Source organism: Muscardinus avellanarius (assembly GCF_963383645.1).
Source record: "Muscardinus avellanarius genome assembly, chromosome: 6".
Classification (NCBI taxonomy): Eukaryota; Metazoa; Chordata; class Mammalia; order Rodentia; family Gliridae; genus Muscardinus; species Muscardinus avellanarius.
The window spans coordinates 6,586,260-6,605,902 of NC_137791.1; positions in this window are offsets into that span (position 1 = coordinate 6,586,260).

Genomic DNA, 19,643 nt, shown 5'->3' on the forward strand with positions numbered 1-19,643 from the left:
CATGGTATCCAAAAGATTGTTCTTTTCAGGCTGCTGGACACAACTGTGTCATATATACACCTTCAAATGGGTGCATGATGAGAGTAACTTAAAATCCATCAGATCTAGCCGGGATTCCTTGGGCTCAATGTGAGAGACAACCAATCACCAAATTTGGGATAAATTGGAAGAGTTGGATCCCGCTGTGACAGCTAAGTCTAAATTTCCAGGAGCTTAAAGAAACAAACATTGACTTCAAATTTGTAGCTTTCCATTGGTAGAATCCTCATTCTGGGACCCAGGCTAAAGTGACATTTCCCTCTTGAAAGATTCTTGATTGATTATATCTTTAAAAAATAAACTTTAGGCATAAACTCACTGTAGTTAAGATGCACTGGTATAAGGTAGCAATCAAAACAAGTTTGGTAGATGTCTACAGGAAGGCAGTGATTCCATCATCGATCCTTTTAGATCCTTTGCAGCGTGTCCTTGCCTCCATTCACTGTCCCAGCTAACAAACCGACTTGCTTTTTGGTTATTATTCATTAATTTTGATTTCTAAGAATTACATATACATGGGGTAGCACCGAAGGCATGCTGTGTCAGGCTTCTTAGATCTAGTGACTTAGAAGTTCATCCTGTTATCACATGTGTCAAGAATTGGTTCCTCTTCATGTGTAGTATTAACTGTATTACGGTATAAGGACATAACACATTTTGTTGATCCATTCACCTTTGGAAAATTTCTGTTTTTCTTTTCTATTTTGGATAAAACTATTATGAATTCTCATGAACAATTCTTTGCATGGACATATCCTTTCTCTCTTGAGAAATTCCTGAGTAATAGTTGGGTCATAGGATAGATATTTGTTTAATTTGGACAAAACTCTGTTTTCCAAAGCAGTATTCCAATATTACATTCTCACTAGCAGTGAATGGGAGTTTGGGATTTTCCATACATTTGCCAAATACTTTATATTGTCAGTCCTTTAAAACTTAACCATCCTAATGTATGCCTAATGTCTGTCATTATGGTTTTGATTTTCATTTCTCTAATGACTAAGGATCTTGAGCATGTAACATGCTTATTTGTAATTCATGTATCTTTTTATGTGAAGCATCTGTTCAAGCTTATTGGTCATTTCCCCATTTTCTATTGAGTGCTGTTTGATATGGTCAGAATTTGTGTGCTTTGTAGTTTAATTACTTTAAAAATTGTGGGCTTTCTACCTTGCTGAACATAAGAAGTGTACTTGAAAATCTGTATTCTGTAGTTTGGGTCTGTGGCAGTGTAAAAATGCTCCATTCACACACACACACACACACACACACACACACACACACACACACGGTGAGTGACAGATGTTGGTAGTATTGTTCAGATCCTCTCTGTCTGTATTGATTTTTGTGTAGATGATCATTTAATTGCTGAGACAGTGGTATTAAAATCTCTTACTCTGATTATGAATTTTCATAGTTTTCCCTTTAATTCTGTCAAATTATGCCTTATTTTTAAACTTTGTTATAAAGTACATACACATTTATGGTTATAATGACTGATACTTTCATCATGATGAAGTATTCTTTATCTCTCATAATATACTTTGTCTTAAAGCCTATTTCATCTCATATTAATATAGACATGTCTGACTGATGCTTACTATTTGCCCAATGTATCTTTTTTTTTCCCCCCAAAAATGAGGTTTTATTTAGAAAAACAAGGGATTCGAGGGGGAGTGCAGGCCATCTTAAGAGGTGGAAAGCATCCTAGCAAGAGAGTTTTGTGTGTGTGTGTGTGTGTGTGTGTGTGTGTGTGTTTTCATTTATTTCATAGAACATCCATGGGTGTGTGGGTGGGGTCAAACAGTGGAGGTCTGGACTTTCTTAGTCTTCAGGTTCCCCTGGTAACAATACATTTTTTATATTGTTTAATTTCAATATACTTATGTCTTTATTTTTGAAATGGTCTATTTAGAAAGCATATAAGTGGATCTTGTTATTTTTCTCCATTCTGATAACCATTGCCGTTAATTAAAGTAATTAATTTCTATTTTTTAAATTTTATATTTCTATTATTTTAATATTTCATATTATTTTTAAGTTTTTGGGATTGAACTTGTGGGCACTTTACCATTGAGCTACATCACCAATCTTCTCTATTTAAGAAATATTTTGAAGCAGGGTCTTGCTAAGTAACTGTGCACTGGTCTTCACCCAACTATCCTCCTGTCTCTACCTCCTGTATAGCTGGGATTACAGGCATGAGCCACTGTACCTGGTAATTTCTTAACATTAAATGTATTTATTGATATTTTTGAAATGTCTATTTTAAATACTATATATTCTGGTTTATGATGTTGATATTCTTTTGTTAATCTTTTTCTGACTTCCATTATTTCTATATATTTAGGATTTTATTAATTTTTCAATTATACTTTATTCTTTTCTTTCTCTCTCTTCTTTCTTTCCCTTTCTTTCTTTCTTTCTTTCTTTCTTTCTTTCTTTCTTTCTTTCTTTCTTATTTCCTTCTTTTGCAGTACTGGGGATGGAACCCAGGGACATTCTACCTCTGAGCTACATACTCTGCCCTATTTTTGATTCTTTATTTTGAAACAGGGTCTCACTGAATTGCAAAGGGCCTCACTAAGTAGCTGAGGCTGGCCGTGAATCGCAATCCTCCTGTCTCAGCCTCTCAACTGTTGGGAATGAAAGCCTGCAACCACACCTGGCTCTATCATACTTTAGATGTATCTATTTGCAATTTTCAGTAATAGATTTAAAAATTACACTATATATTTCATAGTATACTTGGAGTTAATATTTAACACTAATTACATAATGTAGAAAACTTTGACTATAGAGAAATAATATGCCTCTGTTGCCACTGTACTTTATGTTATCAAATGGTATCGGATCTTCATGCTTTGTAAATATTCTAATGTAATAATTTGTTTTATAAATTATGTATACTTAAAGAAGATTAAGAGTAAAATGTAATTTATAGTTTTATATTAGGCTAGACCTTTATTACATTTTACAGTTTTCATTTCTTATTTTTTAATTTTTGTATTGGTGCATTGTAGTCATACATCTTAATGGAGTACAAAATGGTAGAGGCAGGCATACATGCACACATCACTCATTTAGCGCTTCCCCAAATCCTACGCCATTCCCTCTCTCCTTTCTCCTTCTCATCTTTGGCTTAGTGATTGACTGATATGTTTGTGAATATACATCATGTACATTAGAGAATTTCTCTCTTTCCTCCAACCATCCCCCTCAGTTAGGTCACCTTAATTTGCTCATCTATAGTTACTATTTCTGTGTTTAGAGTTCTTCCTATGACCCTTTTTCTCCTGGCCTCCACATATTAGGGAGAACATCTGATTTCTTATTTTTTGTGACTGACAAATATCATTTAACATAATGTTCTCCAGTTTCATCCATTTCCCTGTAAATGACATAATTGTGTTCTTCTTTATGGCTGAGTAGATTCCATTTTATACATATCCCATAGTTTTGTAATTCATTCATCTGTTTATGTAATTCTTGTCTGGTTCCATAGTTTGAAAATTGTGAATTGTGCAGTTATGAACATAGATATGCATGCATTAGTTTGGTAATTTGATTTTCATTCCTTTGGGTAGATACCCAGAAGTGGTATTGCTGGATCATATGATAAATTTGTTCCCATTCTTCTGAGGATTCTCCATACTCTTTTCCAAAGTGGTTGCACTAGTTTGCAATCCCACCAACAATGTATTAGAGTTTCCTTTTCTCCACATCCTCACCAGCATTTGTTGCTGTTTGTGTTTTAAATAATTGCCATTCTAGTTGGAGTTAGGTGAAATCTCAGGGTAGTTTTGATTTGCATCTTTCTGATTGCTAAATATTTTGATCATTTTTTCATTTATTTATTGGCCATATGAATTTCACCCTTCGTGAAGTGTCTATTTAGTTCACTCACCTATTTTAATTGGATTATTTGTTTTCTTTTAGTGCTGAGCTTCTTGAATTCTCTGTATATTCTAGATATTAGTACTGTATCAGTGGAATAGTTAACAAAAATTTCCGTAGGCTCTCTTTTAAGGTTCCTGATGGTTTCCTTTGCTTTACAGAAGCTCTTCAGCTCAATACAGTCCCACATATTGATCTACTTTGTAGTTTCTTGTGCCTTTGGGGTCTTATTGAAAACGTTTTTTACCTGTACCTATGTGTTGCAGTGTCGGACCTATGCCCTCTTCAAGGTCTAATTTCCAACTCTTTGATCCATCTTGAATTGACTCTTGAGTAGGGTGAGAAAGTGGGATTTATTCTCATTTTTCTACATATGGTTAACCAGTTTTGCCAATATTTTGAATTTGCTAGTGCTCACCTTGTGGCCCAGGATATGATCTATTTTGGATAAGGTTCTATGAACAGTGCAGAAAAATGTGAACTCTGCTGTATGTATGGAATATTCTGTATGTGTCTAATAAGTCTATTTGATGTTCTTTAGGCCTGAGGCATCTTTACTGAGCTTTTGTCTAGAATATGAGTCTAGCAATGTGAGAGAGGTGTTGAAGTCTCCCAGAATTATTGTATTGGGATCTTTGTGTGACTTAATGTCACAAAGAGTTTGTTTTATGAGAGTAGCTGCATCTATGTTTGAGGCTTAAATGTTGACTATTGTTATTTCCTTTTGCTGGATTGTTCCTTTTACAAGTAAAAAATGACCTGCCTTTTCTTTTGATAAGCTTGAGCTTGAAGTCTAACTTGCCTGATATTATAGTTGCTACTTCTGCTTGTTTTCCAGTTCTCTGAGCATGGATTACATTGCTCCAGTCCTTGACCATTAGTTTATTGCTATATTTACTTGTAAGGTGTGTTTCTTGCAGGCAGCAGCTATATGGATTCTTGCTTATAATTCAATTTTTCACTTTATATCTTGCTTATAACCCATTTTGTCACCTTATTTTTTTTATTGGGGAGTTGAGTTTATTTATGTTCAGCATGATTATTGAGAGATGATTTTTAATTCCTAACTTTTTGGGTTTTATTCTGTTTTAGGTAGTGTTTGTTCTTCATTTCTTAGGTCTTTGGTTGATGGAAATTCTTGTTTTTCTGGTTCTTTTGTGTATTACTTATTTCTTCTTTGCAGTTAATCTCTTTGAGTATTTTCTCAAGTGCTGATTTAGAAGACATAAAAATTTTCAGCTTCTGTTTGTTGTTAAATATTTTTATTTTTCTGTCTAATTAGAGAGATATTTTTGTTGGGTAGGAAATTTTTGGTTGCAAGTTGTTTTCTTTTAGAGTCTGGAAAATGTTACTCTAGGCCCTTCTGGATTTTATAATTTTGTTTAGGAAGTCTGAAGTGATTCTAGTTGATTTGCCTCTGAATGTTACTTGGTCTTTTGTTTTTGTTGCCTTTAATACTCTCTTTTATGGCTTCTACATTGGTCAGTTTTACTATTATGTGGTGTAGTGAATCTTTTCTCTGATCTTATCTAAAGAGTGTTCTAATAGTTTCCTGTACCTGTGTATTGGCTTCTTTTACTATTATTTTTATGTTAGATTTTTAAGATGGGCCCATATCTCTCTTCAGTGTCCAATTCATGCTGTCAAATTGATTTTTCTAAATTATATACTATATATTCATTTTTGGAATGATCATCTTCTAAGAACAGGATTCCATTCTAGTGCTCTAATCTATTGTTTATAGTTTTTACTGATGCCTTCACTTCATTGATTGCATCCTTTATTTTTTTTTCACACTATAAATTCTTTTCAGAAATCTATCATTTCTACTGTTAAATTTCTGATTTGTCCTTCTGGTGATCTCTACAATTCTGTTTTGTCAGTTTTTTGTTTGTTTGTTTGTTTGTTTTTTGTGAGGTTGTAGGAGCTCATTACTTCCTTCTTATTCCTCCTCATGATTTTAGAAATTTGTATCTGTTACTTTTGATAGATTTCTCTCATTCTCTAGGTGTTAGCCAGTAAATCCAAGGGGAAATTGTGTCATATTTAATAGTGAAGGTTGACTTAGGAGTAAAGCGAAGTCCTAAATGCAAGAATAAGGTAAAATCACAGATAAGATCAAATAAAATGAGATTATGAGTTTGGTATGATAGTATATGGTAGAGATGAGAGATAGTGGATATGTAGTAGGATTCTAGTAACCAATGTATAGTATGTAGTATAGTGATATGATATGGATTTAATACAAGACAAAGATGAAAAAAAGAAACAAATAGAAAAAATGCAGAAAAGAGAGTAGGTGTTTACAAAGGAGACTTGTGAAAGGGGTGAGGAAGAGAACAACGAGCATACATAAACACATAAACAAACAAACAACAACAACAAAATAATAAACCTTATGATTATATAACTACTCAGCAGACTTGGCCTCTGTAGTTGTTTGTGCAGACCTTGAGTGACACCAACACTTTTTCTGCTGCAAGCCTGGTTTTCTGAATCTCTGTCAGTCTATGCAGATGGCTGGTATCAATGGAGCTGGATCTAGTGTTAAGTATAGGGGGTCTCTCCACACTTTCCAGGGATGCAGAGCTTGAGTTTCTCCCAGCCTCTGTAGGTGGTGAGTACCTCTCCATCAAACCCAGTGTAAACATAAGAGTCCCTGCTCTCTACAGCTAGGAAAGGGCTGATCTTACTTCTGCCCATTCACCATGATTGCATGCTCTGTAATGATCTTGGAGTTTCTACTAGTTGGATCTACTGTTAAGTATAGGTTTCCCTCCATGCTTTCCACCAATGTGGAGTCTGAGTCTCTCTGAGCCTCTGATATGTTCAACCGCAGACTCCATCTTTGTCTTTACTGGGTTAAACTGCAAATTCTCAGACTGAGCGAGTTTACTGCTGCTGTGTGAGTCCCTGAGTATGCCACATTCTCCTCCTACGGGGATGGCAGGTTCAGTTTTGGGTGTTAAGCCCTGCTCTGAATCTCTCTGGCGGGCAAGGTGAGCTCAGCTGCCACTGCTGCAAGTTGTAGACAGTGTTTGTGCAGGAGGAACTGATGGTTTGAAATTTTGGTGAGCTGCAGCTGCTTACTTTAAGTCATTGGTACTTTTCCTGTAAGTTTCTGATGTTCGGTCACAGTGAGGCAAGATGGCACCACTGTGACCTGTGGCTACAGCTGTTGGAGGTGGGCAGGGTCCTTTTCTGTTCTCTGATCAGCCTTCTAGCCCTTTTTTTTCTTTTGCCTTTTACTTTTAAAGAATTCTTGCTGCTTCCTTTTGTCAGAAGGCTATTTTCATGGCAGGACTGATAGATGCTGCTGCTCTCAGTCACCACCTTTCCCTCATTTCTTCTTGATGATTCAAATTTTCTCTGGTATCAATTCTTTTTTATTCTGAGTATATGGTAGGATCATCTACCACAGCAAGAAACATCTCCACACTAGTGCTGTGGATACTCAGCAACTTTGTGAGATTAGTTTGACTTTTCCTATTTGTATAGCTAAGGAAGTTTAAATGTTAGCTTTTAGAGGTCTATTTTAAAGACTTCTTTTGAAATCATTTTTCAAATTCGTAGCCTACTAATATTTTTATCATAGACAATACCTATATACCTATGCATTCTCTTGATTACAGTAACATTTTTCTCTCACATATGTATATGTGTATATGTTTTTATGATGTAATCTGTATTTGGTATTTAATCATTCTTTAAAATGTGTACTTGTCATGAAACACAACATTAGGCATGTGAATAAGGCATTTGTCATATTGTATTCTCTTGCTGTTCACTTGAAACCATCTGACAGCTAAATAATCAAATGTTTTCAAGTTTGAGTTAAAAAGTAGTAGCTATTGGCCTTATTCTTTACATTATCCTAACAGGAAATTACACGCACACCACCACCACCATCACCACCTTACACCACACCACACCATTTTGGTGGCAAAAAAAACTTTGAAGCAAAAAAAAAAATGCATGTCATTTACACGCCTGATTGTTTTGCAACCTGGACTGTTAAAAGAAAATAGTGTTAGAAATTGATTTTTATTCCATTTATTTAATGTATCACTTTTTCTCACAAACACTTGTTTTCTTATAGTTTCAAACAGTTGTTATTTATTTAAGGGAAGAATTTGTTAGGTTGGAGGAAAACAAGAAGAAATATACCCCTTTGGAATAATTTATACTATTTTTCACTTATATTTCAGGATATATGGTGATTATTAATTTGCTAGTCAAGTAAAATTGTTATTCATGTTTCTCTTCTACATGTCAAAGTGCACTGCTAATTTATAAGCATCAAAATACAGTAATCTGTATTTCCACCTACACAGTGTCAATAAGATTTTATTTCTGGCCTTGCAAATAGAAAACACAGCTTCACTAATTGGTTGGATGAAACAGCAGCTCTGATACCTCAGGTATTTGGTCAATCTCTTTTCATTTCAGTAAAGGTCAAGAATATGTACACACATGCAAATCTGTTTTACACATTGGGAAAATAGATAGGTTAATGTGATGCAGTGGTTGGAAACATTGAATACAGGTTGTCTAATAAAAAGTTACTTGTAAACATTTTGTGTAACCTTTAAACAATTGCTGTATTAGCAGGATTTGGGAAAGTGAGTAATATCTCTTAAATCCATTTTAACATATTTAATGATGTTACTCATAGAAGAAATAAGAATCTAAAATTAAAAAGAATCTTTATGAATTTCAATTACCTGTGTATACAGGTAAAAATTTCAATTTTGTTTTTATTTCCTTAAATTGTACTGATTATGTTGACTTTTTTAATATAACTTGTTATTTTTATTTATTTATTTATTTTTTAATTGGTGCATTGTAGTCATATATCAATCACATTGGAGTACAAGACTTGAGAGGATATACAAGCACATATCATCCAATTAGCCCTCATCCAGCCCCCATCCCATTCCCTTCCCCTCCCTCGATCCCATGCTTATTTGGTGATTAACTTTGATACATTTCTTTATGTACCTCCTGCATTTTAAAGAGGCTCCATCCTCCCCTATTCCATACCCTCTGATTGGTCACCTTAGTTGCTTCACTATAGGGCCCTTTCTATAGCTCGACCTATTCCTGTTGCCCCTTTCCTCCTAGTTATTGCTGATTAGGGGAAGCATCTGATTTTTATTTTCTGCGATATTTCTCTGTGTATGATGCGTTGCAAGTACCGATCCCACTCTTGACAGCCCCAGTAGTGGCCTGGCTACCCGGTGGACTGATCCAGACCTCACTGGCTCAAGCAGTGGCCTTGCCTCATGGGAGGCCCCGATTCTGGTCTCACTGGCCCTGACACCAGCCTAACCCCTCAGCTGGTTCCAATCTCAGCCTCGGACACCCCAGTAGCGGCCTTGCCTCATGGCAGGCTCCAATGCTGGCCATTGGCCCCAGAACCGACCTAACCCCTCGGCAGGCTCCGATCCCAGCCTTGGAGGCCCCAGAACCAGCCTAGCCTCACAGCAGGCCCTGATCCTGGCCTGGCTGGCCCCAGCACTGGCCTAATCCCTCGGCAAGCTCTGATCCCAGCCGAGGAGGCCCCAGTAGCAGCCTTGCCTCCTGTCAGGCTCCGATGCCGGCCACTGGCCCCGGCACCAGCCTAACCCCAGGCTCTAATCCTGGCCTTGAAGGCCCCAACACTGGCCTTGCCTCATAGAAAACTCCGATGCTGGCCTCACTGGCCCCAGCACCGGCCTAACCCCTCGGCAGGCTCCGATCCCTGCCTCAGAGGCCCCAGCACCGGCCTTGCCTCACAACAGGCTCTGATGATGGCCTCACTGGTCCCAGCCCCAGTCTAACCCCTCGGCAGGCTCTGATCTGGCCTCAGAGGCCTCAGTAGCAGCCTTGTCTCACGGAAGGCTCCGATGCCGGCTGCTGGTCCCGGCACTGGCCTAACCCCTTGGCAGGCTCCAATCCCAGCCGCGGAGTCCTCAGCAACAGCCTTGCCTCACAGCAGGCTCCAATGCTGGCCATTGGCCCCCAGCACCAGCGTAATCCCTCGGCAGGCTCTTATCCTGGCTTCGGAGGCCCCAGCACCGGCCTTGCCTCACAGCAGGCTCCGATGCCAGCCATTGGCCCCACACCGGCCTAACCCCTTGGCTGGCTCTTATCCTGGCCTCGGAGGCCCCAGCACCGGCCTAACCCCTCGGCAGGCTCCAATCCTGGCCTCGGAGGCCTCAGTAGCGATCTTGCCTCATGGAAGACTCTGATGCCAGCCACTGGCCCTGGCACCAGCCTAAGCCCTCTGCAGGCTCTTATCCTGGCCTCGGAGACCCAGCACCGGCTTTGCCTCATGGCAGGCTCCGATGCTGGCCTCGCTGGCCCCAGCACCTGCCTAAACCCTCGGCAGGTTCCAATCCCGGCCTCGGAGGCCCCAGTACCGGCCTTGCCTCACGGTGAGCTCTGATCCCAGCCTTTCTGGCCCCGGCATCAGCCTAACCCCTCGGCAGTCTCCGATCCTGGCCTTGGAGGCCTCAGTAGTGGCCTTGCCTCACGGCAGGCTCCGATGCCGGCCTCGCTGGCTCCAGCCCCAGTCCAATCCCTCAGCAGGCTCTGATTCGACCTTGGAGGCCCCAGCACCGGCATTGCCTCAAAGCAGGCTCCAATGCCAGCCTCGCTGGCCCCAGCACCAGTCTAACCCTTTGGCAGGCTCCAATCCCAGCCTTGGAGGCCTCAGTAGCGGCCTTGCCTCACAGAAGGCTCTGATGCTGGCCATTGGCCCCGGCACCGGCCTAACCCCTCGGCAGGCTCTTATCCTGGCCTCGGAGACCCAGCACTGGCCTTGCCTCACGGCGGGCTCTGCTGCTGGCTGCTGGCCCCGGCATCAGCCTAACCCCTTGGCAGGCTCCGATCCCAGCTTCGGAGGCCCCAGTAGCGACCTTGCCTCACGGCAGGCTCCGATGCCGGCCATTGGCCCCAGCACCGGCCTAACCCCTTGGCGGGCTCTTATCCTGGCCTTGGAGGCCCCAGCACTGGCCTTGCCTCATGGCAAACTCTGATGCCGACCTCGCTGGCCCCAGAACTGGCCTAACCCCTCAGCAGGCTCCAATCCTGGCCTCGGAGGCCTCAGTAGCAGCCTTTCCTCACGGAAGGCTCCGATGCTGGCCGCTGGCCCCAGTACCAGCCTAACCCCTCGGCAGGCTCCAATCCAGGCCTCGGAGGCACCAGCACCAGCCTTTTCTCACGGTGAGCTCTGATCCTGGCCTTGCTGGCCCTGGCACCGGACTAACCCCTAGGCAGGCTTCAATCCTGACCTTGAAGGCCCCAGCACCGGCCTTGCCTCATGGCAGGCTCTGATCCTGGCCCCACTGGCCCCAGGACCGGCCTAACCCCTCGGCAGGCTCTGATCTCAGCCTCGGAGGCTCCAGCACCGGCCTTGCCTCATGGAAGGCTCCAATCCCAGCTTTGCTGTGTCTGTCGCCGGCCTCAACCCTCAGCAGGCTCCAATCCGAGCACCGTCTTCACCCAACCAATTGTCCTACTTTCTCGAGGGTGGGTGTTGGTAACATTCTGCCTCTGGGGTTTTTATTTCAAAGGTTCCAGGTGTAATGCATCAGATCTCTGCCTCCCCTGAGTACTGGTCACTGCCATTGCCACTGCCTCCACCATTTCAAATCCTTTCCAGGCTCTTTTTCCACTCTGAATGTTGTCCAGTGTTCCTAAGCATGCATGACAGTAGCATTCGACATTTGGTGTAATTTCTCCAAAAAAATAAGGTTGGTAGGATCCGATTTCTGCTTCTCCTGAATACAAGTCTCCACCCCCATTGTGCAGACCGCTTTCAACACCGCCTTTCTCCTTGGTCTCCGCTAAACTCTTTCCTTACAGGTGATGTCCAAGATTCTTAACAATATAGAGAAACAGCAGTCCTCCTTCACGGGGAATTTTTCCATAAGTTCCATTGCATTTGGATAAGTTGTGTCTGCATCTCCATTGTCCTGGCATCTGCCATGGCTTTCTTAACTCCTCTCTGATATTTTTCCTTTTCTTTTCCTTTTTTTTTTTTTTAAATAAGAGAAGACAGTATATGTGGTTTGAGGAGGTAATGGGATCAGGCACTCAGAGTACTGTGACCCGGTTGGTTTCCCCATGGGTCCAGCGTGCTCCGCACTACTCTATCTGGGGTCCAGAGTTCCACGACCTGGGCTCCGCGGGACTCTGGGCCCTGGCTGGCATGCCCCGCGCGACCCCTGCCCCGGACCCAGTGTACTGGACCCGGTTTCTCCAGGGGTCTGGCGTGCTACGCGCGGTCTGGCCCGGGGCCCAGAGTCCCATGACCCAGGCCCCAGCTGGCATGCCCCGCGCGACCCCCACCCGGGACCCAGGGTACTGGGCCTGGTTTCTCCAGAGGTCTGGTGTGCTACGCACGGTCAGGCCCGGGGCCCCGATTATGTTGACTTTTATGTTGACATATAATATTAATATTTATTGGAAACAAATTAATGATAATCTTGCTGATATTTGCAGTTAAGAAGCAACCATAGTAGAAAGGGATTATTTATTCTCAAAATTACTATTGCTTTCAAATTTTACTTATAAATGTGAAATTTTCTTCAGCGATTATGCAGTGTTATAGGTTTTTTTCTTTGGGGATTTAGTGTGCCGTATTTCAACACATCATCCCTCATACTAGAAATCACAACTCTTTGATAACAGATGGTTCAGCATCTTGACTCCTACAATGACCAGACCTCATATTTCTGAGACTGTGAGCCTTGTTGCCTTTTCAACAAACCTTTTGGATTGTGTCTTCACAAGAATACAGTGTTATGTGCAGTGCAAGAGACAGAGACAAAATTCATTCTTTAGCTATGCAGGCAATCAGTTTATACCCCGAAGCATGAGATTTTATTGGTGTTGTTATGTGAACTTCCATATCTAATACAGTTGATAGTTCCACAAAATTAACAAGGCCTTTATAAACATGTAGCTCTAGAATCAGATTTGATAGCTTCTAGTTACAACAAGTTGCATAGTCTGCTTTAATTCCTTGCAACAAATTGAGGTCTGGCATTTAGTGGTAACTATGGCTCTTTCCTTAGAAATTAAACACAAAACAACAATAAATTTTTCTAGATGCAATTCCAGACAAAGTTTCCATAAGTCTGTGAGACTTAATGCAAAGTGTCTTAGTCCATTTGGGCTAGATGTCATGAACAGAATGTCATAAACTGGATGGCTTACAATAAACATAAATTTGTTACAGAGGTCAGAAAATCCAATGCCCAGCTGATTCAGTGTTTGGAAAGAGCCCGATTTCTGATTTGTAGATATTTGTGTTCTCATTTTGTCCTCGCACAACAGAAGGGGCAAAAGATCTCTTGGGCTTCCTTATATAAACATGCTAATCCTATTCATAAGAACTTTACCGTGAAGCTCCATCACCTCTCAAAGGCCCTACCTCCACATCCTGTTTAGGACTACAGTTTAGTATAATTATTTTGGGGGAACACATTCAGTCTGTGACACAAAGCACACACACACATGTGCGTGCGCACGCGCGCGCACACACACACACACACATATATGTATATGCTAATTTAATAGATTTTTTTTCTCATTATTCTGAACCGCCTGCTTTTTATCTATTCACAAAAGCTGATCTTAGGTATGTAGCTCAGTGGTAGAACACCCTTAAGTTAAATCCTCAGAAACAAGTGTGCGTGCGTGCATGCACACACACACACACACACACACACACACACACTTCTTCTATTTTTTCCAAATCATCAAAATACATTCACAGAAAAGTGTTCTTCCCCTCTCCAAAGGTCCTCTGCCCAAGGTCTTAATAATCAGGCAATTTATGTTATGTTCTCATTCAATCTGAGTTCATGGCACTCAGTACTGTTCACAGCACCATATATTGGCAGAACTAGCCCTCCTTCCCTCTCTTACTTTCTTCTGCATTCCAAAACCAGTTTTCCTACCACTTATTTTCTTTTTATCTCCCCTACTTCATGTCCTTTGCTCAAGCTGTAATTTTAAAACTGTACAGTTATCTAAGGTACCCAGGACCATGCATATAGTGACAATAAAATCCCATGTCTGATGATAACCCTTAAATTTATAACATTGGGTCCAAAACTTTCACTTGGCCTCCCAAACTAACTCTAACTGCTTACTTGACATCTTCATATTCAATAAGTATTTTTAATGATAATAAAAAGACAAACAAAAAATAGTATATTTCTATAGTCTGAATGTTTTGTTCCTCTAGAATTTATATGCTGAAACCTAATTTCTAATGTGGTAGTAAAAACAGGGGGGACCTTTAGGAGATGAAGAGATGATTATGAAGATGGAGCCCTCATGCATTAGAACCCTTATAAATAAAAGAGGCCCAAGAAAATCTGTCCCTTTCACCATGTAAGGATACAGCCAGAAAGTGCCATATTTGAAGCAGAGAGAAAAACCTTACCAAAAACTGAATTTTCTGACAATTTGATCTTAAGCTTCAAGCATCCATAAATATAAGCAATAAATGTCTGTTTTCTATAAATCACACCCATCCAAAATATTTTTCAACAGCATCATGAAAGTACTAAGACAATATACATAACTTTTTACTTCTTCCCAGTACCTTGAACCCAGTGCCTATCATGTCTCCTACTTCTGTTTCTGCGGTTTATGTAATGTGTTAGATATAGAGGTAAAAATATTTTCAAAATCTTGAAAAGTAGCAAGAAATAAGATGGACATCACTCTTTCTCTCTGGACATTTATATTGTAAAAGAGATTCTAAAAACAAAACAAAATAAACAGTTATAATTTATAGTAATTTTGTGAAAAAAATTAAAAAGTGGAGATCATAGCTAACTTTTTTTTTTGAATATTATCTAAAAATAGAGGAGTCTCCCTCATTTCTGGTTATTTTTTCTATGAGTAACCCCGGGCCTCTTTTCACATTCCCTCTTTCTTTCTCAGGAGTGATTGTTAAGTGCAGTGGAAGCATGCATAGTCTCCTCTTTCTTTCTGCCCTTCCTCTGGGAAGTGTACTTGATTATACTCAGCAATTATTATGCTTAGGTTTAAAACCCAAGTTCTACTTTATGGGGAAACACTGCTGTTCCTTAATTCTTTTCCCTCCTTCCTCTTGAGATACTACCTGTCTGTAGGGAGTAGGGCTCTCAGCAATTTACTTCCTTTTCACACATTTTAATGGCAACTCTCCTGCTTTTCTAGATAAGTGTTCCTGGTGGGTTTGGAGAGGCTTTCAGACATGTGACTGTGATCTCCAAGACCTCACTAATTGGAACACAGGTTGACAATTGTGGCTCATGGTTTAAATTTGTCCAACAGCTTTTTTTTTTTAAGTTGCATAAAAACAATGATGAATATAAAACAGAGACCCTGTGTGGCTTGCAAGCCTAAAATATTTAAGGTCTTTTAAAAAAAATAATTTTTGTTAACTCTAAAACTGCAACACTGGCCAGAAATTTTGAGAACTAAACTGATAAAAAAATTTGGAAGAGTAAAATACAGATGGATAGACTGGGCTTCTGGCAAAGTAAAGTAGGTAACTCTGAATGTTGGTGGTGTTTATTAAATATAGACCATGCTTGATTTTGACTTTGAAGTTTTTTTGAGATGTATCAGCTAAGGCAGCCAATTTTTGCAGATCTTCAGTTAGCGTTTAACACTTGAAAGGAGGTTCAATGAACTTCAGATTAGCATTTGTTATGTTTTGACAGCTCCAGCATTTACAGTCAGTTCTGTCCTCTTTTATGGAGAACTGGCTGTTTACAGAAAGGGAGAGACTGGGTTCTCATCTAATTTTCAGGTGTCAGAAAAGGAGCTGGGCTCAAAAATGGCCATGGGTGTAAAACTTTAGTTTCTAAATGTTACAGGAACACAGAATATGTTTAGTAAAATATGCACCTATGGGAGCTGTAGACCACAGGCACGAGTGTTATAGAGGCTAGCTCACATATGGTGAGCTTTGGAAATAGGGATTAAACACATGCAGGGCATGTTGTCCTTAGCAAAGGGGTGGACTGTTATCAAGACAGGGTCTTTCAGGTACTGGCTGCTGTAGCTTGACTGACTTGCATACTTGGGTTGCACCTGAAAATTAGCAACCTCTATTCAGCAAGAATCCTACTTGATTGACCTCGAGTCTCCCTTACCTCTAAAATTTCCTCTTGGTTTTCTACCTATCAACCCCTCCTTCTTCAGCTCTTTGGCCATAAATTGCCATTTGTCATCACCCATGCTGTCTTGGAGTTGAGAGCAATCTTTCTGTCCTTTACAGCAAAGTTCCATTATAATGGTTTCTATACCCATCGGGATGATCCTGAATAAGTTTTTTTTTTTTAAACTACACTTTAACACGTATTGTTGAATATATATAATTTTTCTTTTATACTTTTATTCTCATGGAAGGCCAACTCCACATAGGTATCAAGATGCTTCTGTTGGAGATTCAGCAAACAAGAAATTGGGAAGCATGACTTTTGGATTTAAATTTTTCTAAATCATAGGCACAAAGACTAGAGAATGTGATTTGGAGTGTTTCCTATACAGACATTCTGTGTCCCCCCCACCACCCCCGGGTGGTAGGATATGCTATCTGCAGAAGATCCCTTAACTCACTTTAACTGCCCCCCCTTGAAAGAATTAGATTGACATGTGAAATTCAGTGATATTTGAAGTGTTCTCATTTTCTGAAAGAATTCCCAGATTACTTAGTGACTAAGTCTATGTCTAAGTTGGTTTTCCACTTCCTGTTTCTCTTTCCAGCATACACTCTTTTTTCTATTTCTTTTTTTTTCTTGTCCTGTGAGTCCAGAATACACTGAACATATGTTTTATCTATATTTCAAACTATATGGGTGAATCATGATATTTTATACACTCTGCTACCCAAAATGAAAGTCTTTCCAATGTGTTCTTCACAATTTTACCAGAAAAGTATTTTTGTAACATGATTCTGAATATTTTGTTTTTTTTTATTTTAAATCCTATGTTGATATCTCAGTACATTAGAAATTGAACTCATACTTCTTAAAGAGTCATGGGAATCTGGTCTCTATTTTTTCAAATTTGGTCTTTATACATTTCCTTGTAACCACCAAGTTCTGGCTTTGTTTTAATTGTTTGGCCCTTGCTATTTTATTTCTCTGTGGAAATTCAGGCCTGGGCTAACATGGAATTATTTCAATGTTTTTCTTAAGTATCATATCTAGATTAGTCACTCACAAGAATTTGCAATTAGATGTTTGTGGTTCCATTTATTTCTATAACAATAGTTTCTTCTATTATATTGAAAATTATTTCAGGGCAGGAATGTGTTTATTTATGCTCTTAAAGTTTAGTGTTGCATATATATATATATATATGACTCGACACCTAGAGGGATCTGAGACATTTGGTTGAATAAATATAAATGGACATGTGGGAAAATGGAAACTTCTGATTGCTAAGTATAATTTTCTTCAAGATACAAACCAAATGTTAATAAAAACCCTGATGGTCTAGTACCTCAAGGTTCCACATTTTTCTAAAGAAAACTGAGCAGTCTTTGAGATTTCTAGTAATGATAATTTTCAAAAGCATGCGTTTGATTTCTAGTTTACTCTGTTGTATTTCTAAGTAATATGCAAACTAAACTGGCATAGTTGTTGATCCCAAATGATCAGTAAACGATGATTGATGATGTTGAGGAATGGTTAAGAAAGTCTTTGATGAAGAATTATTTGTTAGGCTCTTATTGCAACATGGAGCTTAATGTGGCAACAGTTCTTTTTTCGTCTTCTTTGATGGTTCTTTTCTTTTACTTATTTTTTGTTTAATAACACATCCAAGCATTCTTGTCTGAGAACAAATTTCCCAAGGGCCTGAAAACACATTCAAATTCAACCTAGATTTTATATTTCAGAATGAGTCATAAAGAGGAGGAAAAAGAAACATTTAAAATAGCAGAATTGCATGTAGCATATTGACTATGCTTAGCCATCCTCAGAGTTGGAGAAAACTCTCTTTGCTAAGAATTCTAACATTTGGGAGAAACCACTTAAGTCAAAGCACGGGTTACTGCATGCTTTCAAAGGGAATCTATTTCCAGGCAGAATAAGACTTTTTTCTGACAATGTGCAATTACCTTTTTCTTATTCAACTGCCATTTTCAACAGATAGCCTGGTATCCAGTCCCCAAAGCATTTAAATCAACTCAGACCATGATTTAATTAAACAAAGCAGCCTAGTTGTGTTGGAAACTTATTTTTTCTTCTAATTTCTAACAGTATTTGTAAATATTTATATTTTCTGAGACATGTTTTTAAGGACTTTTCTTGGTTGGTAACTCAGCTATCTATCAGGTTTTCCTATACTTTATTTTTTTGAGAATTACAATGATAAATTATCAAAAAACTGCTGGATGCCCAAATATTGTTCTAAAATGCTCACGTATTAGGTTAATTATTTATTAAATTGTAATTATTTTTCCACTCTTCCTCTGAGATGATTTAATGTAGTGTCTCCAATTATTTACAGCTTACATACTACCTCAAAGAATCATAGAAAATATAGTTCATGCAGTTTAAAAGTTAACATCTTAAAATAAAATGCCTAAATTATCTTTTCAACTGCCTACAATGAAGTCTTTCATAATGATTTGGTACCACATTATCAATGTAAAAATACATGAATAAACTCTTCTAAGTCAAACATTTACATCATTTCTGTTACCTCTCTATTCTTGTTTTTATTCCACTTATCTTAGATTTTTCTTAAAAATTAAAACTTAATGCTTATAGTACCTATTGTTCTTAATTATAGTCTCTGTAACAAAAATAATTAAAATTTATATTTAGGAAGATTATAAAAGGGCAAACAATACTCATGCATTTTAATTTCTGCTAAACATAGGATTTAAATATTAGAACTTATTCTGGATTGATTGATAATTACAATTATTTAGAAAGAATTATCTAAAAGAGCATAATTATATTAAATACTGATACATATAATTTAAAGCATTATGCATTTCACACATTTACACAGCTTTAAATGTATTTATTAATGAAGCAATGGTTTTATATTTTCAAATAAATATTATTTATTACCACAATAAGTCAGGGAATAGCATCAATTCTTATGTCATTTTTACATTTCTATATGTAATCAGTTATAGCAAATGGGAATAACATTTTTCAGTTAACAATCTAACTTAATTCTTTAACCTCTTTTTTTTTATAACCAAATCACCATGATTTATCACCCATTGAGATTCCGCTCACTCCAAGTAGAATGACAATAATCAAGAATACAAACAATAATAAGTGCTAGAGAGGATGTGGGGAAATAGGAATTCTTACACACTATTGGTGGGGTTGTAAATTAATCAACCACTATGGAGATCAGCATAGAGTTTCCTCAAGATTAGGAAAGAGACCACTACTCAGCTATAGTTCTCCTCAGTATCTTTCCAAAAGAATTAAAGTCAGAATACTATAATGATAATGCATATATATGTTTATAGAAGCACAATTCACAATGGCCAATTTATGCAAGCAACCTAGGTATCCATCAACAGATGAATGGATAATAAAATGTCTCATAGACACATAATGAAATTTTATCAGCCATAAAGAACAAAATTATGCCATTTTTAGGAGAATATAAAGATCTAGAGAATATTGTTCTAAGTGAGATCAGCCAGTTTCAGAAAGGCAAGAACAGTT